The 24,633-nt window shown below is 45.5% G+C and overlaps 1 long non-coding RNA gene across 1 annotated transcript; it reads left to right on the top strand.

The window, feature by feature from the left end:
- Positions 1-1,202: 1,202 nt before the first annotated feature.
- On the top strand, positions 1,203-24,367 carry LOC134170161 (uncharacterized). The gene is made up of 3 exons (XR_009967142.1): positions 1,203-1,526; positions 20,261-20,422; positions 23,115-24,367. It is a non-coding gene; the product is annotated as an uncharacterized LOC134170161 (long non-coding RNA).
- Positions 24,368-24,633: the final 266 nt, after the last annotated feature.

Raw genomic sequence — 24,633 nt, forward strand, 5'->3', positions numbered from 1 at the left:
ATGTCTGTACTGTTTATTACCTTGAAGTCAAATGTGTACCAGTTAATTTCAGAAACATGGGAGAAATGCTTTCTGGCTGGCTTTGAGTTGCTAAGTCATCTGACAAGTTTCCCTTTCCCTGTCCCCCTGCTTTTATATACACATGGAATTGCAGGCATGGATATTTTAATGTCTATATTAAAACTAGACCAAACGTTGGTGTGCTGTTTGGAGATGTGTGGTGTAGAAATAAATCACTGCGGAGAGCAAGGAAGGACCATGTGCTGCTCCCTGGCAGCTTTGGTTTGCTCAGGGCTGCATGCTTGAGCAGGACACAGCTCCTGAACAAACAAGCAGGCAGGTGGATGGAGATCAAACCCTATGGGCAAAAGGACCATGAGCTGTTTTCCTGTGGGTTTGACAGGGGATGTAAAGTGTCCTTAGGTTGAAGCTGGAGGGGGTTCAGCACTACTGAGGAGAAGGCTTATGGCAAGGAATGGGGAGAGGAGGACTGGTTTCTCCATTGCCCAGGGCTATGTGGATGATCAGGGGCTGCAGCCTTGGGGGACCATGTGGAGGAGGCTTTTATGAAACTAGTGGAGCAGAGGACGTAGAGGACAACTGAGCCAGCTCCCTGCTTTGCCCAGCTGCATTAAAGCACCCCAGGACATCAGCTCCAAACAACTAACCAAAGTGAACTGAGACTTTAAAGAAAGCACAAGGTTAAAGAAGATTATCGAGCTCTTTGGTTTCCTGTGTGTTGGGTTGCTATTATTTGCTTTCTGAACTTTATGATTAGATAAAACAAAAAAAGCCCTTGAAAAGGTGACTTAGATCTACCCAGGACCATGAAAAGTGCAGATGCTGTTCTCACAAACAACAAAATATTGGATCTTGCACATAGCAGAAGGCACCAGGGACTGATCCCCTACCTGATACCACCAAGAGCAAGCTAGCTTTGCTTGGGGGCACCCCACACCTTCCAAACCTCTGCTTTTCCCTCAGGAGTCTGGTGTTGTCCTGTGTGTGTCATGGGGGCAATGCTGATTACAGTTTGAATGCTAGAACACCCTGAGAACACAGCCTGTGCATTACACTCATTATTATTATCCTTGCCTTTCCAGACATGCCATGGGTTGACAACAACATGGCTTTGAGAGGGGTTTGTGCAGATCTGTGCATTGATAGAGAGGAGAACTCTAAGAGGGAGGAGGGCAGGGCCTGGGATTGTCTTAATTGGGTGTTAATGGGTCCCAGCTGGGAGATAGGCTCAGCTGGGTGCCAATTGCCCTAATTGATAAGAACCTCTGATTGGGTCCTTGGAGGAAGCTGTTGTTCGTTGAACCTCCTAAAGGAAGGTTGGAAAGGCAATAGTTGTTGCTTAAAAGGAGGAAAGGTTTAGTTATTGGTATTTGAGTTTTTATGATTTGGAAACTTGCTTCGAATCAAGTGGAAGGATTCAAAAACCAACCCAAGAGAGCTCTGTGGTGGGGAATGAGACTGCAGTGGAGCAAGCAAAACTGCTTTGAAGAAAGTTCCCAAGACAGGTAGGAGAAGGGAGACTTGTCAGGGCTTCCTAACTGGTGTCTGCTTGTTCTACTGCTTGTAAGGAAAAGAAAGTTGCACCTTTCTGCTTCTACTGTGGCACTTCCACGGTAAGCAAGCAGAGATAGCTCTGTACGCGCTGCTGTATCAAGTGTTGGGCTCTGTGTCAGTGTTATGTTCAGGAGAAACAGGGTTGAGAAGAGCAGCTTTTTTCTCTGTGTCTGTGAGCGTGCTGGTGATACTGATGTGAATGACAGGTTTTGCCTGATGGTTTCCTTCCTCCTGGGACTTCATTATTACAGCTGTTGCTCACAGTTGGAATAGATGTGTCCAAAGGAAATAGGAATTTCTGCCTGTCTTTGAGTGAGAGCTAACACTTTGCAACGAAGAAGGAACTGAGGTAAGGAAAAGTTGTGCCCCAAATGCAATCCAGCAAGCCTAATTAGCTGTCTTCTCCTAGATGAATCAAGTCTGTAAGGGCATAATGCATTTGGTGGGTGGAGTTTTGTTGCTGTTTATTTTGCTTTTTGTTTTCTGAAAATACTGGATATTTTTCCTTTGCTTGTGGAATTGCTTCATGGCCCCAGCCATCTGTTGAAAGATGGTACCTTCGATGTCTCAGAGCCCTTTAAATTCTTCACACAAAGGGTTTTCCTTTCCTGCAGGATGAAGGGGTGTAGCAAGCATCATACAACTTCTCTGCAGTGCTGGGCACTGGTAAAAACCTCATTAAAGCATCCCCTCTTCCTCTCTTTTTCTCTCCAGGACCATAAAGCTCTTGCAGATGTAAAGGCAGGTTCCAAGCATGGCTCACCTGCTCTTTGCAGTGCTTGGTCTTGATGCAGCTCCAGGGAGCTCTTTAGAAAGCCCCTGTAAAAGTATCAAAGGAATGACTGGATGTTCTCGTTAGGGTGCATGTATTGCCTCTGGTTGGGTTTTCTGGTCTGGGCTTTGTTGCATTGTCAAAGCTTTATTCTTCTATGAAGAGCTTAAGGTACCTGAGCAGACCAAAGGCCTGGTTTGCCCAGAGTTCTTGTGAGGTTGTACTTTTGTATTCATTAGTACTGGCTTTGTGCAGTGGACCAGTCAGTGATACGGCTGATCTGGGCATGTACAGAACTTGCACTGGTTTTTTACTCTTGTATGCTGAGGAAGTAGATGTGTAGCAAGTTGAACGCTATTTAATGCAACACAGACACCTGATCTGTCAGAATTAATCTGCCAACATTTTTTGGCGGTGGGAAAAAATGAGTAGAACTGTATTCTGTATCATTTTTATCATGTCTTTGAGCTACAACTGGGCAACAAAATCTAGACTTGATGTATTTTTTGAATCACAGCTGTAGATGGTCAATATTAGATGCTTTCAGAAAGGGGCAAGTAAGGAGTGACTCTCCTCATACTAATATCTCAGATGATGTTAACCAAACAAGGCTGGTCTTAACCATTTAAGTTGTATCTACGTCTGCCAGTGAAAAAGGAAAAGTACAATAGACATCACTGAAACCAGCACAGTCTCATTCCTGAGTGCACACTGCTGACTTATCAGCTTTTAAATTGCTGACAAATGACAAGCTCCTGTAATGATCTAGTTCAGAGGGTACCTTCTTGGAGAAACACAGGGATGCTTCTGGCAGGGTCATTACTGGAAGTCGTTAATCACTGATTTGATATTCAAAGCTGATGGTGAAGTCAAAACAGGTCAGCAAGCTAATGGTCATCAGCGGTGGCTACAACCAATTTCCACAGAATTATTGTCAGTGCACGCAGCAAAAAGCAGCTTGGAAAAGGCAATCTTTTATTTTTAAATGGGAGCCAGTATGGGGTGGGCTGTAGGGGCAGAATGAACTGCTGCCTGACAGGAGGCAGATTTGCTTCTAATTGGGAGAGGCAAGCAGACAGGAGAGATGCAGCTGGAACTGCAGGGGAGAGCACCATTTCCCAGCTGGGGCCATCTGCTGTGATTTTCAACAGAGAAATTAAACAAGGTATTGCTTCTGCTCAGCATGAGGGAGCTGGTGTGTGTCATGGGTGAGCGTTGCCGAGGGGTCAGCCTGTCCTGGTGGCTGGAGTGCAGTCCTTCAACTGCCTGCTCCAGTGTGAGACCTGGGTAGAGCTGTGTTGCTTAGTTTAAAGATGGAAAATAAATGCTGGGAGCTCTTGAAGTCATGGCTCAGCCTCCTGAGCAGTGTGTTTACATTGCTCTTCTGTGAGCACACTGTCCAGCAAGACTATCAAATGCCCTTTTGTACTCGGTACAGCTGTTTTCTGGCAGCCCTGAAGGCACCATGGGAACAATTAAGGCAGGTTCATGGTGTGTTTTTCCCCATGTCTCACGTGATGGGATGGAGGTACCATCTGGAGCACCGCTGGTGTGAACTGTTGGTTTGCTAACATGGCCAATTTGTTGTGCACCTTCTTGCTTGTGTCCAGTGGTTTCCTGCTCTGTTGAAGCAGCCGAGACAGTTTTCCGTGAATGTGACTTGAAAAGGATGTTGATATTTAGGTTTGTTTTTTAAACACCTTGGTGAGTGGCTTTACCTCAAATGTTTTCACTTCTCTTCTTTAGCAGAGCAATGAGAGTACTGGTTCTTGCCAGGAGCAAGAAGTGGTGCTGTCCAGTAATGGCTCAAAACAGTGAGGGGTCCTCCAGCCTGCCCTTATTCCTGTGCACGGTGAGGAGCTGTTGTGCAAGATTAGAACTAAAAGGCTGTCCCTGCCCTATAAATCTCCCCATCTGACATTGTCCTGTTGTCTCAGACATTTTCTTTTGGGAAACAAAGATTCCAGCTTCATGTTAGGGGTTACTTATTACTCTAAATTATTGACTCAGGGTATGTGAACCTGAGACATCTTGAAATTACTTCTCCACAAAAGCATACGTGATGTGAGAACAATACCTCTGGAAATGGAGAGAGCAGGACAACAAGCACTGTTTGATCACACTGACCTTTGCCGAAGGCAGGTTTCCATCTGGGGATGAGGCGGGAGCTTCATCACCCTTCACTTCTCTGCCCCTGTGCTTGAGCGGCCTTTAGCTGGTGCAAGTTTTAACTGAAATGGACACACATGTACTAGGAATTGGACTTGAGACCAGCAATTAATTTCACATAATACCTTTGTTGTCCCTGACTTGGACCAGATTTGAACTAGTGACCTGGAGATGAAAGTCACCATAGTCCTTTAATAGTCCCCTGAGGCAGGCAGCCTTCTCGCTGGCTGTGGCAAAACCCATGGCCAGGCTATTTCCCTGCTTCACTCAAGTTTAACCCTCTCCAACCCCCCTACCTCTTCCCTACCTCCTCCAGCTCTCCTTTGCCTGCTGGGCATGACCAGGATAAAAGGAAGAGCAATGAGAGCCATATGGGAAGCCTTTTAACCCTTCTGCAATGGCTTGCGGTGAGTCTGGCTGGGGGGTGAGTGTGCAAGTCTTGGGGTCCTCTGGGTAGCTTGAGGGTAGCTCGGAGGGGCCTGCATCAAGTGGAAATGTATTTACTGGAAAAGATATGGGAATGTTCAAGAGTAGACCTGTAACTGGTATCCAGTTGTAGAGCATGAGGCTCTCTCTGGTTCCTTTTCATCTTCATTTGATGTTCTTTACCCTGCTCTAGTCCCCTGCATCTCCCCATGTAGTGGCAATGGGAAGTAGCATCTGGGGTATTGTTTGAGTGCAAACACAAGGAATTTCTCTTTCCCATAATGCTGCCTTCAATCTCCTTCCTCATGTAGACTAGGAAAATCCCTCTGGTCTTGCATCTTTCAGACAAGATGCAAGAGCGTCCATTATCCTGTCCTGTGTTGTAGAGCCATAAACCTGGAACTCCAGAAGCCAGTGTAACACTGATGTGCCCTCAGGTGGGAAGGTAAATTGAGCGTGGTTGGGTTTCACTCTTTAGCCCAAAGGTTTATAGCTGAAGCTATCTTGCCTTGAGGACCTTCAGAAACAGTGCTTGAAATGTGTTTCTAAAGGGGGATTAGCCAAACCTGGCAGTATTCCCGAGAGACTCCAACTGAACAGAGCAGGCAGGGAGTGCCTGTTTATGTCATTTACCTTGACTTGTCTTTGGCTGTGTCCCTGCCTTTTCTTGTTGCCCAGGGTCCTTGCCTGACCCTGTCTTTGGGAGCATGATGCCCTAGCTGAAATCCAGGAAGTGTAAGGAGTGAATGGAGACTGTTCCCATCTGATGGCCAAGCAGTGTGTGCCCTTTTGAAGTATCAGTAGCTCTCATCCTGTTTCCGCTGATGTCCAGGCCTTCTCTGGAATAAGAGGTAACCTCTCAGCATGGTGACTGGTCTTGTTTCCACTTGCAGCAGAGGTGCCGTGTTTTGGGCTGCATCCTCACCAGAGAGAGCTGGAGCCTGCGAAGTGCCCCAGTCTTGTAGCTGTGGTTGCATGGTGAGGAGGTGGGGATCTCTGAGGTGTGTTTCGTGAAGTCTAAAACCCATGTGAGAGGAAGGAAAAGTGAACTCCATCTGAGGAAAATATCTCATTCTGGTGCTACCCGGGAAGTGTCTTGCTGTGGTCTGGTGAACACCAAGAAGTGGCAGGCGTGCTTTGGCAGCAGAAGGCTGCAGTGAGGTTTGTGCTGCAGAAAACTCCCACCCTGGAACGCAAAGGATTTTATGGGCACTAATAAATTAAACCTCATGTGTTGACTCTAAAAATGCAGTGGTAATGAACCAGCCTGGATTTACGGATAAGGGGAGTGGAGCAGAGAGTAATATGCTCATTTCTCTGAGGTCGCTGGACCGTCCAGCAGTATGGGTGGGATGATGCCAAGGAACCCACCTTTCCTGCACAACTGCCTTTCCTTCAGGCTCTTGCTCTTAGCCGTAACATACCCAAATGTTCTCTTCCGAAATCCTCCCTTTGGCTTTCATCTCGCAGCACATGGGGTACTTGTTAGTTGTCTCTGACAGGTCCTCAGAAAGCCAGGCTTGTTGCCATTAGCCTGGCATTCTGTATCCAGAGGAATGCCCCTCCACTGGAAAGAAAACCTTCTGGAAATTGGGAGAATGCTGCAGACCCCATCTGTCCTGCTCTGCCTGTTCTCCAGAGCTGTGTCTGCTCAGCAGTCCCCCCTGCGAGGGCTGGCTGCCAGAGCAGTGACATGAGACCGTTCAGAGGGGGAACGTGTTTCTGCAGGTCCCATGCTGAGGGGTGTGCAGGCAGGCAGGAGCTCCGCAGGGCCTTCCATGTCTCCCCAACAGCTGACACGGAAATGGGAGAGGCACCCTTTCCCCAGCTAATATTCCCCCCTCCTTAGTCCTCTCCCTCTCTCACAGATGTCTTCAGGACCTTAAAAGGTCTTGTATGTGGGCTCTTGGCCCTGATGAGGCAGAAGGTGCCTGCAGGCAAAATAACCCCCTCTTGGACAGCTGGATGAAGACATCACTCATCAAGCATCAGCCCTCTCCAGGTAACAAATCTCCTGCTCCTGCTTTTCAGGTATGTCTGCAGTCACACGTTCACACCTGAGGCTGTCAGCCTTCAAAGCCCCTTCTGCCCTGCACTCTCTGCTTGCCTGTGTTTGGGGTTTAGCCAGGATGGGCTCCAGTCCCAGCCAAGCACCTCCTGCCTGTCAGGGTGGTGAGGCAATCTCAGCACAGAGAAACAGAGTCCTGCAGGAAGGGGAGAAATGTTCACTTCCATGCTGGAAGGAGTCATTGGGATCTGGTACAGCCTTCCTTCCTTAAGCTGCTCCCTGCAAACCCCTTCTCCTTCCTGCTTCTTTCCATCCACCCAATGGAGCTGCTCCACTCAGCCCCCATTGCTACCTGTGCTTTCTGATCTCCCCACTATATAATGATGATATTAATAATAATAAGCATTTTAATCTTTTTTTATGCCCCTGGGGCTCACAAAGTGAAATGGGAAAGCATGAGAAAGGATTTACGTGGATGTGAAGGACATAATTATGGAGGTTGGTCCTGGTCAGTGAGTTAGTGTTCCTTAGTGTCTTGCCACAGGGAGGTGGTGGGATGACAACTTGGTCATCTTACCTTCATTTTTCCCCTGTGTGACAGTATTGAGCAGCAAGTCCTGAGAGGGACCATGTCTGCTTTATGTTGTGTGACAACAGGAGATGGGACCAGCAATGAAGGCTACGGCTGAGCTGTCTGTTTAGAAACAGGTTTGGGGTTTAGGTTCATGTCCAGTGAATTTTGGCTAGTCTGCTGTATCTGGAGATCAGGCAAGAAGGTTGCATTCCCCTTGTGTAACAACACGAAGTGCAAACAAGTGTATTTTGCCTTAGAAATTGTGTTACAATAGATTAGACGATTGACCTGTTAAGCTTTCTGGCTCTCTGTAGGGTTTTCACTTTGTGGTGTCAAAAGCAAATTGAGTACTGTATCTGCCTTGTGTGCTGTGCTGTGCATGGGGAAGGGGGTCTTTGAAGCACTATTATGTGTTGTTTGTTTTTTTTTTTGCTGGAGAAGCCTCCCTTTGGACCAACAGGAAATATTTCTGCAGTCCTTGCCATGTGTCCCAGAACATGAATTGCCTTTAGCACATGGGGAGGGTGCTGAAAATAGCTGTGTGCAGATCTTGGGGGGGGCTCGATGGACACATGGTAGGCACCAGGAGTGAGGCAGAGATGGAGCCCTTCCAGGGAAAACAGCTCCGTTATGGGTCACGGAGTAAACACAGATGTCTTGAATTGTAAGTAGCTGGAGGAAGCGGAGCAGAGCCACTGCGTGGTTTGCAGCAGAGGGTTTGCCTTGTGGGCAGGTCTGTGGGGTGTTGTTTGCAGTGTGGGAGCAGAGCCCAGCTTGGGGGTTAGCTCTGGGGATGCCTGTGTGGGACTCTGCAGTCACTCTGGTCCCTCAGCTGCCTGGGGGCAGGTCTCAGGTTGGCTTTCAGCCTGCCCTGCAGGCTGGAAGCATTCTGCTTCCACCTTTGCCTTCCTGCTCTTTGCATAGTGAGTAGCTTTGATTTTTTTTGGCTTGAACTTTTGGTAGGGGCAGGGTATCTATGGCACAGAAAAAAGGCAAGTGACTTGACTAAAGTCATGCCTTGTATGTGTTTTTTATGAGAGAGAAAAGCCAAGACTTGATCTCCCATATGTCACTGGGCAATCCCAGCTTTGCTTACAGCCTGAAACCTTGAGAAAGAATATATGTAAAGTGAGCCACAGTCATTGTTAGTCAGAATAGGGAATGTGCCCTGAGAGGGGAACAGAGAGGAACTATCCTTCCCAGGTAAACCTGAGTGCTGGTATTTCAATTACTTTAAATATGAGAAATAAAAGGAAAGAAAAACCAACAGTGATTTTTAAGCAGTGACAAATAGCTGATCCACTTATTCACTTCTGGGTGAGCAGTCAGGGATGAGCACCAAGATGGGATAAGTAGGAGCACCAAGATGGGATATGTAAGTGCATGTTCATAGTTCTCCCTCCTGTGCTCTTGTGAGACCCTAGCTGAGGGCTTGGCCACCAAAGACTGTCTAGTGCTTGTCACCAGTTCTCTGTTCATATTGCTTGTATCCTTTGTAGTGACTGAAAAAGGAAAATAAAACTTGGAAAATGAGAGAGGACAAGGGCACCATCCTTTCGTTAAGCAAGTACTTGGAGATCTTTTAGAAAGGCTTCTTTTGCAGCTGAATTTGACTCTGTTCCCTATGGAAGGGGATCAGGAGCTGCAGCTGCACAAGTGCTGTGCAATGAGACATGAAGCAGCTCAGCTCACTGGAGCTAAAAGGGACCTGTATTCTGACCTCACTGGGCTGCAGGCATTCGCAGGAGGAATAAGAAGTAAATCTGGGCTTATTGCCATGAATAATATGATGTCTTTACATCCTGACCTAATTGTATTAATTCTTCATGGCAAATATCAAATGGAAGTGACTGAGTAGTACCTAGCAATGAGAGTGGTATTGGCCATCTGGTGTGCTTGGCTTGGAAGGAAAAAAGATGAAATAAAACTGAAACACATACCTCTGTCCAATAATGAATTAGCTGGATTCATTAGATTTTTGGTTCAGATTTGTCTCTGACACTCACGTACAGCAGTGCATGAGGTGGTTGCATGACTCCATCTAGGAGGAAAGCGACCCTTCCGAGCTGACAGTGTGAAATGTGGTTATTTTGCAGTTCTCTGTAAGAAACAGTGGTGTCAGCTCTATCTTACGTGTCAGGTTTTCCTTTGTTCTGGGTAACCCTATGTTAAGTTTCTGTAAGTCCTTATGCAGGGAGTGCAGCTTTTTTATAGGCGTAATTAAAGTCAAGCTCTTCTTCCTTCCATGAGTTAAAGCAGACAGAGGAATGGATGCATTTCTTATGTCTTTACCTAAGCTTGGAGAAAGCACCCGAGCCTGGTCTGGCAAGGCAGTCATATAAATCCATCTCTTTAAACTCTGCTCACATCTGGCTGCACAATGACGGGCAGCTCAGACACAAAAGACCTGTCTGTGCTTTTGCTCTTGCTATTTTCCTCCCTGCAGTCCTGGGAAAAGGCATGAGAATGGCCCTGCTTTGACCTGAGGGACACTGCAGCTTCCCTTGGGGTTTGGTAGTGGAGATATTCCATGAGATCTACCAAGGCTGAGGGTCCTCTTCTGGGGCATGTACACTAAGTGAGATTTGGCTTCAGATGCTAAGATACTGTGATTTTTGCGGAACATTACTCTTTTCTTGGTTGGAATACTCAGGAAGAGCCCAGCTTGCTTTGCAAAACAGAGTGGGAAGCTTGAAATGAATATTGGAGGGCTCCAGGGGGTTGACAAAGCTGGGTTCCTTGGATGCATAGGGAGACCAGTCAGGGAACCCAGGTTTGAGTCAGTGGTTTCCATCGGTGTAAGGGCTGGCCAGAGGTGAGCTGCAGCTTGCTCACCAGCCAAATGCTCTTGCTGGACTGGCCGCTTGTGGAAGGCCTGGGTGTGCCAGAGGCTTCCTGTGCTCTGCAGCACTTCCTTCCAGAAGGTTACTGGGGATAAAGGCTTCATTTCTTATTGTTACCAGCAATTTCTTGCACTGTCTGTGTGGGCTGGGAAAAAGTGAATAGCGACAAGTTTGTTTGGATGGTTGGGTGGGTGCTGGAATAGGTAGCAAAAATGGGATGAGACCTCTTGGCTGAGACTGTAGAGAACGTGTCTGTATGCTCACACCTCGGAGCTTGGCTAATCCTACGCTAAATCTCTGGAAATAAGGAGGTCTTGAAGAAAACATCAAGGATGGTAAAAAGTGGTGGATACATTTCTGAAGCAATTTAATCTGAAAACTTATTCAAGGAAAGCTCATGGAGCTTCACTTGAACAACATGTGCTATAAGCTAGACTTAGGTTCAAATATACAACATATTACACACCTTCTTCCCTTCCCAGGCTCAGCTTCAGCCCTCACCTCTTCTCATCTCCCTGTGTCATTGCAGCAGCACCACAGGCTCCCCTGAGCACATTGTTTTCCAGGGGTTTAAGGGTGATTGGGAAGAGACAGTGTTTGCCTGGGCTGGTTCACAGGACACCCTGCATCACTAAACCTGGCTCCTTATGCTTGATGAAGCATCATGTGTGAGCATCTTCAGCTGTGCCCTGAAGGGGTTACATCTGACAACAAAACTGCTCTTCTGACAAAGAAACAGGGCCCTGGGTCTAGGGAGAAGCAGAAATGTGGAGTTACCTGCTGAGAAAGAGCAGCACTGTGAGGTAGCACGAGAGCCCTGATCCCTTAGTCCTAGGTACAGTTATAGGGAGGAGCTGAGTGCCTTTGTCTTTACTCCCCATTTACTATGTGCCTAATGAGCTCTGGTTTTGCTTTTAATTTAAGCCTGCCCTTCTTCCCTCCCCAATAATTAATGATCAACACCATAATGTAGCCTGATTGCTCCACAGATCAGGAGTGCTCTGTAACCATGGCCTCTAACAGGCTCCTTATTAAGTGTACTTGCTAGGGAAACAAGCTGGGGGCAGACTGCTGCAGAGTAATCTATTTCCTGAACACTCCAGAGTTGCCAAAGCTGTGGACCAAAGGATGTGTGTGCAGAGCCATGAGAGTCATCTGTCAGTGGCTTTACTGACAGATGCTCTTAATTGTCCAGGCCTTTCTCTGAAGGATGAGTCATGGTCATGCTGGGAGAGCAGCAAGGGTTGTTCTTCCTTGGATTTCAGAATACCTGAGTGGCAGATGTATAGGGTTGTTGCAAAAAGCCCCAAGTTTGTGATATTCATGGGAAAATCAGGTTCCCAGGATGCAGCCAATCCTGTTAATGCCTGGACTGGGTGACCTTGAGGGTCTTTCCCAACCTAAATGATTCCATGATTTTATTCATGGTGCTGGAGGATCCAACCCGGTGATGTCGCAGAGCGAAGGTTTACCTGCTGTGGGCTGGGACTTCCAGCTCATACTTCTGTCTTCCCAGTCCTGTTCCACCTTGACTAAGTGGGGTCTTTCCCTGGATTTATTTTCATCAGGGTTATAATGATGGATTTAATTTTCTGGTGTAGATATTAAGCTGGTTCCAGGGAAGTATTTCATGGCTCTGTGTGCTCATGGTACCAGACAGCTGGGGGTTGGTGACCCCATCATGAGTCTTGCTTGCACTGCAGGTTTTGTTGTTCTCAAAGGTGCAGGGCTGCCACTGAAGATCTTGCTGTTGAGCACTGAAAGGTGGCTGTTGCACTGTGAGCAGCTAAGAATTGCAGCGAGACTTTCCTATTTTTACTTAGATGCAAACAACAGCCAGGTGGGAAATGCTTTTGATCACTCACTGAATCTGTTTGGGTTTTGAACCAGGGAGCTGTAGGTCAGAGGCTTCATGGACCTTTCAGTCCCTGGAGAATTGAGTCTGTTGTCCACAGACTGCAGGTACAGCCTGGCTTTCAGTGCCTGCTGGCTTTTGAAGTCAAGTGTGCAGGTCCTGTGTGTCCCCTCATGGCCACACTTTGGCTTTTAATACTCTTCCTTTCATAAGGCTACCAAAGTGGGATGGGAACCAGCAACCCATACCAGAGCCAGGCCCCTTCACCCCTTACCTTCGTTCCAAACTGTTGTGGTTTGGGTAGATCTCATCAGCCCACCATCTCCTGCAGCCTGTCTTGGAGATCATAGAATCATAGCATCGTTAGGGTTGGAAAAGACCTTAATATCATGCAGTTCCAACCCCCCTGCTGTGGACAGGGACACCTCACACTAAACCATATCACCCAAGGCCTTGTCCAACCTGGTCTTGAACACTGCCAGGGATGGAGCATTCACAACCTCCCAGGGCAACCCATTCCAGTGCCTCACCACCCTAACAGGAAAGAATTTCCTCCTTATATCCAACCTAAACTTCCCCTGTTTAAGTTTTAACCCGTTACCCCTTGTCCTGTCACTACAGTTCCTAATGAGGAGTCCCTCCCCAGCATCCCTATAGGCCCCCTTCAGATACTGGAAGGCTGCCATGAGGTCTCCATGCAGCCTTCTCTTCTCCAGGCTGAACAGCCCCAACTTTCTCAGCCTGTCTTCATATGGGAGGTGCTCCAGTCCCCTGATCATCCTTATGGCCCTTCTCTGGACTTGTTCCAACAGTTCCATGTCCTTTTTATGTTGAGGACATAAAGATCATCACATGAAATACTACAGGTCCTCCCCATCCCCTGCCAATCTGTTTCTTGTGTATCTCCTGTATGTGAACTTGTGATTTCATGCCCTGAGGAAGCATCTTTGTGATAACATGCCTGAAGAGGGATGGTATAATGTGTACGTTAATCCATTTTTTTGGATGGGCAGTGTGATGTAACGAACAGTTAAGTGTTCCCTGCATGCTGCTTTTGGTGACAGCACTAAGGACAAACAATTTGCTCTGGGATCACTCCACTTGCTGGAGCAGTGAACCTCCCTTTTTGTCCTACAAAAAAAATCCTAATGTTTGTTCATCAACAATGTAAAAATAAACAGTATCTTGCTTGAAAGCAAGCCTTTGCCAGCCGATTATGGTAAACCTAAAATATACTGAACCCTGATTCATCAGGGCATGATAAGATTTGATGCTTTTATAACTGGTATGTGGATGACTGACTGCTTTATAAATACTAGTACCTTGTGATTAATGACACATAAATTATAATTAATAGCATTCCATAGGGTGGGAAAGGTGAATTCAGCCAGACATCTTTCCCTTCCCATCCCCATCTGAAACAACATGTCTGTGGCAATAAAGCATGTGTTAAAGGTACACCTGGGGTGGCACAGTGTATAATAAATGCTGCAGGATGAGTCACAAATAGAATAACCAAGCTTCCATTGATGAAATAATTGGGATAAAGATAATCAGCCAGTGACATCAGCTGCAACTGACAGCACTGTGCAAATATGCATAATTATGCAAGCAATTTGCTTAGCATTGATGGTATCTGTTATGAGGTAAAACCAGCCTGGTGCGCTGTGGGAAGGTCCATGCAAATCACAACAGGGCCCGTGCTTGCTAACTTGATTTAGAGCTTCACTGAACTATGGATAGTCCCTGCAACTGCTTTGCCTCTGGGGAACTGGAATGGTTTCTGCTACCTGCATTTTCCACATGTTTGCAACAGCTGTGACCAAGGCAGAGATAACACCCCCACCTCCAGGGATCAGCAGACTAAGCAAATATACACTTGCATTTATTTGAGTATAAAAGCCCAGCCATCTTATACCAACCTGAATGTATGTTTGTTCGTTTGTTTCAATGTTAGCAGGACCCGAATGCATTGTTTTGCTTCTCTCCAGCAGTTTTACTGCTTCCAAATATGTTCTGTGCCCCAGCTCAGCAGTAGGTAGTTATTTAAAACAATGCATTTCTCTTATGTGCAGCGCTTTCTCAGAGGTCTTGGCTTGTTCAGGCTTTAGCTGGGCTTTTGCATGCAAATTTAATGTGTCATTGTGGCATACTTAAGAATAATTAATATAGAAGGGTTACTTGTAAATTAGTGCTAGGGACAGATTTGTGAACCCAACCCCAGCAGTGTTTCTGCTTTAAATGCTGGGGCTGATGGCAGGTTTGATGTGAGAGTGTCAAGTGACATTTACTAGCCAGGAGTATTTATATTTTTGGATGTGTGTGGTTGGAGGGTTCTCCCCCCCCCCCCTTTTTTTTTTTCTGTTCCCAAATTTTGCAGCTGTGCTTTGATTTACATGAAGAGGGCAAAGTTGTGAGTTTACAGTGTTCCAGTTCCTTCCCTCATTAGAGATCAGAATGGCAATTCCAGCAACCCCCTGGGAAAGGGGATGTGATGTTTTATATACAGTATGAAGGCAGCTGAACTTCTGATGAAATCTTGGGAAGGATATAGCCAGTATGGATGTATCTGTCCTGGCATGGACTATTTCTCTGTTAAGCATGTCACAGAAGGCTGTAAACAGTTCAGGGGCACAAAAGGTGACTCCCCGTTAACTGCAGTACTGTTCTGAAAGCACAGCATGAAGTATTGGGGGATTCTGGTAAAATGTAAAAAAGAAACCAAGTTAGAAACCTGCAATTTCTCTCAAGCTTGGAGGGGAGGGAAGCCCTGGTTTCAGGATGCAAACTGGCTTGTTATAGAAGGGGATTGGGAACAAGCCTCCCCTGAAACAGCTGGGGTTGATCCCCATTGGAGTCAGGACGCAGGACCAGATGGTCACATCTCCTTTGACAGTTCTGTTTATTTGCATGAAAACACACTTTTAGTTGAGGGGAAAATTGTAACCAGTTCTGCTCTGAACAAATGTAATAAAAACTTCTCTATTCCAAGTTCATTGTGGTATCAATACAGGTATCAACTGAGGAGCAAGAAGACCAAGAAGGGAAACCATCTGCTCTTTTTTGGCTTTCAGGGACTAGCAGAAACACAGGAAAAGTTGCTGGTACTTGATATATTGACCTGTTTTCATTATAACTTCAGTGTTCCTTTCAGGTGAAAGGGACGATACGATACGTCTTGATTAAATGAAATGTAGTCTGAGTGTTGAATAAATTACGTGGAACACGGGCAAGGGCTTGGTATTGTATGAATTTGGCTGCTCTGGAGAAACATCAATAGGCTGTTTGCAAATGATAACTTTATACTCTTGTCATCTTCTGTTCAGGGATCTCGCAGCTCTTTGCAAACACTGTATTATATTTGGTGCAGGTAGGAAAGCATCAGAAACTCTGTGTGTACAAACTAGAGGAGCACGAAGAAAACTTCCAGGCTTTTCCTCTGCAGTTCAGAGGCAATGGGAATTTGATGTACAAAGGCGTGTAGGACTGGAACCTAAATAAACCACTAAAAGCTTTTCTGATGTTTCAGTCCTACTGAGCTGCACAGGACTGGCAGAGGAGCTGGGAAAAGAAGACCAGTTCTTCAGCACTGAAGTCTTTAAATGACTAAGTTGTTCTTTGCCTGGTGGCTTATTGAGAATCGGCCACATCCAGGGTTGGTAAAGCGTCAGATCATTTTAACAAGTCCAGGTTGTCTCAAGTCAGTTGTCATATGGGGAAAAAGCAATTATAACCCAGGAGGTTCTGATCTGAAACTTGTTTTGGCAGCTACATTCTTTCTTAAAATACATTTATGCACGCTAAAGCAACAGCAAAGGTGATGGGAAAGATAAATCAAAGCAAAAGTCTGAGTGGTGTCATGCTTTCCTTCGGAGATGTGCTCAAAGCAAATTTGAAGCTACCCCCTGGATTTGCCACCACATTTCATAGGTCATTTAGGGCTGGAGGAGGGCTTGAATCTGACCCCTGGAACTTTGAAAAAGTGCTTGAAACCTGCCTTTTTGAAAGACCCCATGGGCAGAGATACAATGACTGATCAACCCACAACATCTAAACCCTGATTTGGGTTATACTAAGGGCAATGCAAGATAATAGCGCTGGTTCACTGCCTGCTCAACTCTTCACCTTCCCATAAAGATGGCTAAGGCAGATTCTGTTCCGCATCTAAGTGCAGAAACCTCCCCAGCCAGGTAGCGTATATAAATAGCAGACATCGTTACTGGCAATCATGTGAGATTTTTATAGTGCAGACGTAGTTTTATGGTTATTATTTATTTTTATGGTTCATTGGATCAAGGCCCCCGATTTACTTCATAGCTTTCCAATGTCAACAATTATCAGGCAGCTGCTAATTGAGGCTGGATCAGACTCAGCAGCCTATCGCTGAAATCTCCATGGGTGACATTTCTGACACCCCTGAAATCAATGGCAACAAGCCCGATGACACTGAGAAAGCCAGAAATTTATCCTGTTCCCCCATGCCCATCTCCAGTGACAGGTCTGAAGAACTCTAAATGAATCCTGATTTCCATACTGATAAAAGCTAATGAAGCATGGAGAAGCATCATTAAGTCATGAGTAGTTTTTGCATTAGTGGCTGGATGCAAGGAGGGAGTAGAGCAGGGTTTTTGTTAGGGGTTGTGTAAGTAAGGCTGTTCTGGGGAATTCAACTTCTGGATAACGAGAGAAAGGTAAGGGAAGAAGGAATAATGATGCCATCATTAGAAGAAAAGGGAAAAGAGTAAAAGCATGAACTTATTGACTTGTCCTAAATTTCAAATTCCTACAAAAGTAGCAAAAAAAGGGAAATAAAATATGAACTTGGCTGTAATTTTGCTCTCCCAAGAAAACCCCAGCAAAAGTCAGACTACTCTTTTTTTTTTGTCTCAAACCTTTTTAAGCCTTTAGTTAAGTTCAGGCTTTTTTTTATGCACCTCCTATGGGGAAAACCATTAAAAATAGTTTTCCCTGCCTAGTCTAATAGTGGCAGAGACCAACATGTGCTTTGTGATCCTTATTGTACCTCCTGCCATGAGTCCTGTTGCTTTTGGGTGGTAGAACCTGCAAACTTCATGGCAGTTGTAGCATAGGAGTGGCAGGAGTTGGGTACGTCCAACCTGTCTCTTCTGCAGGCTTACATGGCAAATCACCGTGATTTTTTGAGCTGTGCAAATGACTGACATATGTGCCCTGAGAACAACTTAAAATGTGCATTTGAAAGCTTTTTTAACAATAAGCCATTCTCGTGTTGTTTTTCTGAGAAACCACTAAATCTATTGCGTTTTGCTTGTGTGCCACACAGGCACGTTGCAACCCCCCGAACTGATTCCTCCAGTCCTATATTTCACCTTTCTTTTGATTCCTCTGTCATTTTAAGACTTTAGATAATAGGCCATGATTCTCAGAATTGCTGTTATGTTTTATTAATAGGATGGGGGGGAAATTTATCGTCACAAACTTTGAAAGATTTGCACTTGGAACACTTGCAGCTCTTGAAAAGGGCAATTCATTTGGCTGCCTCATTTGATGGATGGAGACTCTCATCTCTTCCTCCCTGTGTTTCCCAGTCCTATCAGCGCTTGCAGCCCATGGGAGTGGGTCCCCTTCATGGTCATTGACAGACACTTTGGTGCCTTGGACACCAAGCATGAGCCAGAGCTGAACCCCAACCAGCTGCAGCGGTGGGTTATGGTGGTGGAGGCTGGGCTAGCACTGGTGGCTGGAGCCCAGAAGATCCAAGTTTTCCTCTCACATCTGTGTATGTGGGTGTGTGTACACGTATGTGCAGCCAGAACAAGTCTGTTCCTGTTTGGGAGATCAGTGTCAAAAGTGTGTTTTGTAAGAGCTGGCCAGGCTCCTGTTTCCACATTACTAACCAAAAGCAGTTAGATGTTTTCTTGGGGGCCTCTGCTTTCACAAATCGGTGCAACAGCTCTCCTTAGAGAAGAGGACATGCTCCAGAGCCCTTTCTACAAAAAGCCTGTCCATGGAGGTGCATTAGCAGCTAATCTCAGTTTGGTGGGGCTGTGCATTGCATGATAGCATGGCCAGTGTCTGACTGCAACAACAAGGGAAGGAAAAACCCGTACTGGGGGATGGGGACCAGCTTGCAAAATGGTTTCTGCTCCCCTGGTGCATACAAGAAAGGAACAAGTATGGACACGTTGGATCTAGCTGTGTGTCTCCTTTTCTCTCTGTACAAATTGTACCTTCTCCAACCCTCCAGAACCATAAAGCAAGGAGGTGCTTTTACCCTCAAGTGCCTGAACACCTGAGGCTGAAAATTCTATTCTTACTTCTGTCTCCCCTTCTTGTTCTTCCATATTGGGTACCTCCTTATTCATTATCCTCAGTGGGGGGCGGCAATCTACTAATTGCAGCAGAGTCCTGCAAGTGTCCATTATTACGTGTAGTGAAAAGCATCTTCTGAGGGTATTTTAAACATCATTATATGGCTGGGTAAAGGAGTAAGGTGTGTTAGCTGAAAGTGGCTTGTGTCTGGCCTGCCTCTGCTAGCAGGAGGAATAGAAGGAGGGGGAAGGAGGGAGAGCATGACTTGCTCCAGTCACTTAACCCATCCCACTGCCTCTTGAGTTGTAGCATCTGGAAGGGGGGGGGGACAGCAAGAGGTGGCCCTCAGGGGAAATAAGACACCTGTGGTGGGAAACAGCTTTTAGTTTCTAGCTATTGCCTGACTGGTTTGTTTTATTTTCCTTTGACACATTTTTTTCCAGCACCCTTTTCTGTCAGCCCCAGAAAAAATGGTATTTCATCTGCAGATACAGCCCACAGCTGGAATAAATGTATGCATACCTTCACCTTTGACTAGGCTTAGGTATTTGTCAGGGGGGAGCAAAAGCGCTTCCATATTCTTGGGTGAAGATCATGCATTTTGAAAGAAGGAGGAGTGTAAATTCATAGCTACCTATTACAGATGTAGCAACTGGTCTCATTAGACTTGCTTGCATCCTAAATGTTCTGTCACAATCGCTAAAGTGCTGGTTTACAGTCTGAATGAGGATTGCACTCTGGCCTGTAACAACTGGAGCACAGGGGGCTGTTTGAGCCACCCATGGCTGTGCTCAGTGGTGGTGGGTGCCGGAAAATAACTGTCCTGACACCCAGGCTGTGCACTGAGCTCCTGGGGCTCCTGCTTTTGTCTTATTAATGCAAAGACTTCAGTGTCATAAACCAACATTGACAAATTGGCATCCCACATGAAAGGATTTGAAGACTATCTTTCCTGGAAGAAATCCTCCCAGATATTCTTATTGATGGTGTTGGAAATAGAAATGGGAATTATTGACTCCCTGTTCAATCTGCAACCAAGAGATTCAACTGTTGAAAGAAATCAATTGCAGAGTCAGTGTGTGCTTTGTGATACTGTAGTGTTTTATATCCAATGTTCCTAGTCATACCCTTTCCAATCTCAAGTTTCCAAATCCTTGGTGGGATGTGAACACCGTGGTCTGGTTTTCAAAGCTGCTGAGAACATTTTGGCAATTCGACGTTATAAATACTAGCCCAGGCTCATGCAGCTGGGTTTGCGTGCTTTGTTTCTGCTATCCGCACCTCCAAAAAGCAGAGAACAGCTACCATGTTGCTCACTGCTTACCATTAATCCAAACAATTTGAGGATAGTTCATTTTGTTAATTGTTATTCTATTAACTTGCTTTGCAAATCATCAGGCTATAGAATTCTGTGCATTAGCACAATAGATCCTACTTTGGCATTGCTGTTTGCTGAGTAACCTATAGCAGCCAGATTTACTTCCTTTTCCATTTTCAAGTGTTTTCTGGTTAAGTCCATTTCTTACAGTTTCTTCTGTCTCAGTGCTGACTCCTCAACTTTTAAGGTCCTGTCAGAGGTGGGGTTCAAAAGGTATTTGGGAAAGGCTGGTTTGCATCCTGAACTCGGGAGCAATTGTTACAGGTCCCAGTTTGCAAAAAAAGGACTACTGACACTAACTATTTCTGTTGCTTATTTATCTCTTGATAGTAAATGCAATCCAATTAAAATCATTGCTGTTCCTCACAGGTGGCGTGTTTCTCCATTTGGATTTCAGGAGGCATAAACAACAGCAGCTGCGGAGATGACCCTTCTCTGATGGGAAAATTCACTTCTGAAAACTCACTGTGAAATTCACTTCTGTTCAGACTATGACGCCATGACAAGCTTCCAGCGTGGAGATTTAAGATGGTAAAAACTGTAAACCTTCTAATAGGACTCCATTTTAATGGTATTGAATGAATGGGATCTTGAATTACCAGCTGTTTCTGGGCAAATCAAGAAAAGGCACATGTATGCATGCCGGGGTAAAATGTGCTTTAGCAAAAACCTCACCCTTGTTTTTCAAGTGGTTCCTGAGAAAATTATCATTAAATAACTGAGGGGAATTGGCATAATGATTCAAAGTTGGACTGGAAAGTTGCGCGCTGCATGTGGGTCCTAACAGTGAAATTAGAAGGAGCATATACGGTGAGCTATGAGACAGATATTGCTTTAATGAAAGGCATAATGGTGACACTGCGTGAACTTAATATTTAGCCAGTGACGTTTGCACTTCGCAAGAGCCCAGGGGAGGCAATTAGGAGGGCTGTAGAAGGAGGGAATAATTTTACCTGTCAGGTTTGTAAGTGGGCAGCTCTTTGTATGTGTGTGCCTATGTATGCATATTTGTATGTGTATGAATGATCCAGGAGCTAATGAAACAGAGAGGCTTGGCTGGGACTGTCAAGCCTGTGGTTAGAGGTGGGGAAGGAGCTATTTCCAAACCCACAAGATTTATTTCTGGAGCTGGTGGGTAGGTGGGGGGTGAATTAGCAGACTTTAGCCTTCAGGGCTTTCATCTGCTTTAAATCAGCTTAAAAAATTGCTAATGGTAACAGCCAGCAGGTAGGTTACCCATGTACATCTTACAGATGAATTCACTGTATTTCTCTTTAAAACTTGTTCTCTGATTATTCACTCCCTTCCTTGAGTTCTCAGAATGTGACTGGGGAATGGTAGGTGAAAGAGGCTCCAAATTCAGCTCTTGTAGCTCATGGGTCTCCATCCAAATAGCACATGGCTCTGCCCAGAGTTAACCTGGCAAACCAGAGCATTCCTTCAGAGATGGAAAATTAGATGGTGCTGAGCTGGTGTTAAGAGCTGAACAAAAATGGTCCTTGCTCCAGGAGCGTGCAAATACCAAAACTGCGGTGCAATTGCTCACTGCTCACAGGAAGGTTTGGCTGAAGTCTGGTCTCAGCTTTGTGGTCGCCTTGGTCTTCAGGTAGTGCTGAACCCCAAATCTTTCATCTCCATTGCTTCTGGGAGGTGCGGATCTACAGTATTTCATGCCCAAGGCAGATAAAGCTGATGAAGGACAACAAGAGCACAGAGCACCAAAATGCCAAATCCAGAGTATTTTCAGTGTCAAGTTCTTAATGATTTTTCCATTCTGAGATGTTTGTAGAGTGATTGTTTGTTTGTTTTTTCTCTCCAACCGAAGTTTCTGCCCTATCTCAGAGCTCACTTGAGACATTTTTAAGTTGCTTGTTGCCAAAGAGTGCTGGGGACAGCACTGTGAACACAACCAAGATTTCTCATCACCATACAGTTTCCTATTCCAACCAGTCTGAACCATCTGAGATCCCTGCCTGACCTCTACCACAAGCACTGGGAGGGTTTCAAAGTAGGGGCCAACCATCTCCAGAACATGGCTCTGGTCCTTGAAGCAAATAGCAGTGATGGGTCCAGATGTCATTGCTTTTCCTCATCACTCACCTAGGTACCTGCCTCTGGCTGATGTTATTGGCCCAAATCAGTTGGCAGTGTGAAAACATGGGTCAAGTGCTGCAGCAGAGCAAACTCATCACACTGCTGTGACTCTGAGGCAGTTGTTTTTGTGGGCATAATGTATGAACTACAGCTTAAAAACTTGGCTTGAGCCAAGCACAGGGAAAACGCCTTAACCTGAGGAATGCTTTTGATAGACGTGTTGTTGCCATATCTTTTGGCTTAGAGAAAGTTGTGCCTTTCCTGCAGGTTGAAAGATTTCACTGAATTCCAACTGCTGTAGGAAAAGCAGCTTCTCTCTTCATTGCGTTTTCCATTTAAAAACTCATTTCTAGCCCAGCAGTGAGGAGAAAACTGAAAGCGCATTCAAATGAGCCTTTTAATAGAAAAATTGAATTAAGTATAAATGAATTTCATGATCTTGTCTGTGAGTCATGACTCTTTAAAGACCAGGGACTGATGCTGCAGTTAATGTTGTGCTAGCAATGCTCAGGTGCTTATCTGTGAGGAGGAAGGTGATGGTGGGGAGGAGCCTGTGGTGTTAATTTTCCAAGGGCCTGATGGTTTAGCTATCTAATTTGGGAAGCAGGACTATCTCTGACCGACTCTTATCACCCTTTCAACGAGGCAGATAGCAGCCAGTACATTACTCACCATTACTCCACAGATATCTGGTTTCTGAGTATGTGTTATAAAACGTGGCAGCCGAAACAGTGAAGCCTCTCAGACCGGGCACTGGGATGTGGCTTCAGCTCCATATGGGAAAAGATGCATGGACTTGTCCTCATCACCTACTATGGAGGCTGCAAGAGTTGTAGTGGCTCTGCTCTGTTGTCACTCAATTAGTCACTTCTCCTGGGCATTAAAGGGTGGGGATAAACTGGGATATAGATAACTTCCGAAATTATATTACTGCTGCCAAAACTGCAATAATAAGGGCAACTTTATTATAGTTAGAAAATAAAGTCCTTCTCTATCTGTTGTCTCCTCCCTGAGAGCTGCTTGTGAGGCACCAGGAAGGGATTTAACCTCATCAGCACTTTGCAGCTTTATCATCTGCACAGGGTTTCAATGTGTTGAGATTGGGTAGGTTTTTATTCCTGTTTTGCAGATGGAAAATAGAGCCACACAGTTCAGAGGTGCCAACAGCTCCTTGCTTTGGGTGTTAGTGGTACAGCAGAGTGCAGCCTGGATTGCCTTGCACTCATCCAGATTCACCCCTTAGGATGCTCACATGTACTGGACTTCAGTGGAGAGTTTGGACAGGCAGCAAAACCTCCCATCCTTGGGAACATTCCTTATTTTGGTGCTGGGAAAATACTCTTAAATGTTCCTCCAGTATAAAATTGGGATTTTTCAGATGATGGGCTGAAGCATTCCTGCAGTTTTGGAGAGTGCCCTAGGTTCCTTTCTAGCACAGGAAAACTTCCTTTGCCCTCACTGGGGGTGTGAGGGAAGGAAAAGATGGAATGGAAAGCATTTGCCATTTCCTCCAAGCATGGTGGAGAGGTTTTAGGATTGCACAGGACTCTGATACCTGCTATGCCATGGTGCTGGACTTGCTGAGGGTGTGACAAATGCAGAAAATACATATTACATGCAAGTCCCTTTAAAACAGGGTTCATGTTTTAACCTCCAAAGATGAAGAAAGGTTGGTAAAGATTTTCTTGTTGCCAGTGACAGAAATTTTTGTAGATGTTTTTCTCACTTTAAATAAACCACCAAAGCACTCCAAAATAAATGATCAAGTTCTCTCCATGCCTTCTGATGGGCACTATGAATATTCAGTTAAATCTGCTTGTGGATGCCTGTGACTGGCAAAAGAGTGAAAATGAAGATTGTGGAGGTTGGAAGCCTGGAGAGTGCTGGTTAAAGCCATGAGGATGTGTTGGTAGGAGGGAGGTGCAGGCTGTGATTCCTCATTGTGATAAGTGATGCATACATGTTACTGGGAAACACCTGTGGCTTTGTTTCTTCACTCTTAATTCTGTCCTAGTGCAAACTGGCCTATTAACCGGTAGCTCACTGGTTTGTGTGTATGTGTATCGTGAGGAGCAGAGGCACAAAGGAGGTAATGTTGAGTCAGGAGCAGTCAGGAAGGATCAAAGATTGGCAATTTCTGACACACAAAAGCATAAGTGATGCTGAACTCTCTCTAGGCTGATTCCAGCTGAACACAAAGCATTTTAACCTCGTAATCCTTGCTTCTGAGTTATTGCTCACACATTCAGGGCTTTGTGGCTTTTTGGAGCCTCTCTCCTGTGCATGACCCTGGTCCTAAGCAAATAGCAAGGCACTACTGACTTGTACAGCACGTGTTGAATGTTGAGCGTGGTGTTAACCTTGCAAGCTTTCTGGGTTTCTTTTTTTTTGCTTCCCTTAATGTTAGAGGAATTCATGGAAATCCTTACAGAGAAAGAAGCAAACCTGAAGTAATTGTGGATGTAATATTTCTTATCCCACTCCATTTGTGGAAGCTGATCCCACGTTGCACCTCAGAAGAGTGAGAGCCCCAACCTTCCTACATTGCCTTCAAGGAAGCTGCTCTGGGCTCTCCTCTACCATCTTCCCACCTCAGCCATTTGCTTATCTCTTCACCCAATGCTGAAAGGTTCCTCCAAACTTCCCTG

Source organism: Pezoporus occidentalis, unplaced genomic scaffold (genome assembly GCF_034315485.1).
Source record: "Pezoporus occidentalis ecotype Australia unplaced genomic scaffold, CSIRO_AGI_Poc_V1 ctg11, whole genome shotgun sequence".
Lineage (NCBI taxonomy): Eukaryota > Metazoa > Chordata > Aves > Psittaciformes > Psittacidae > Pezoporus > Pezoporus occidentalis.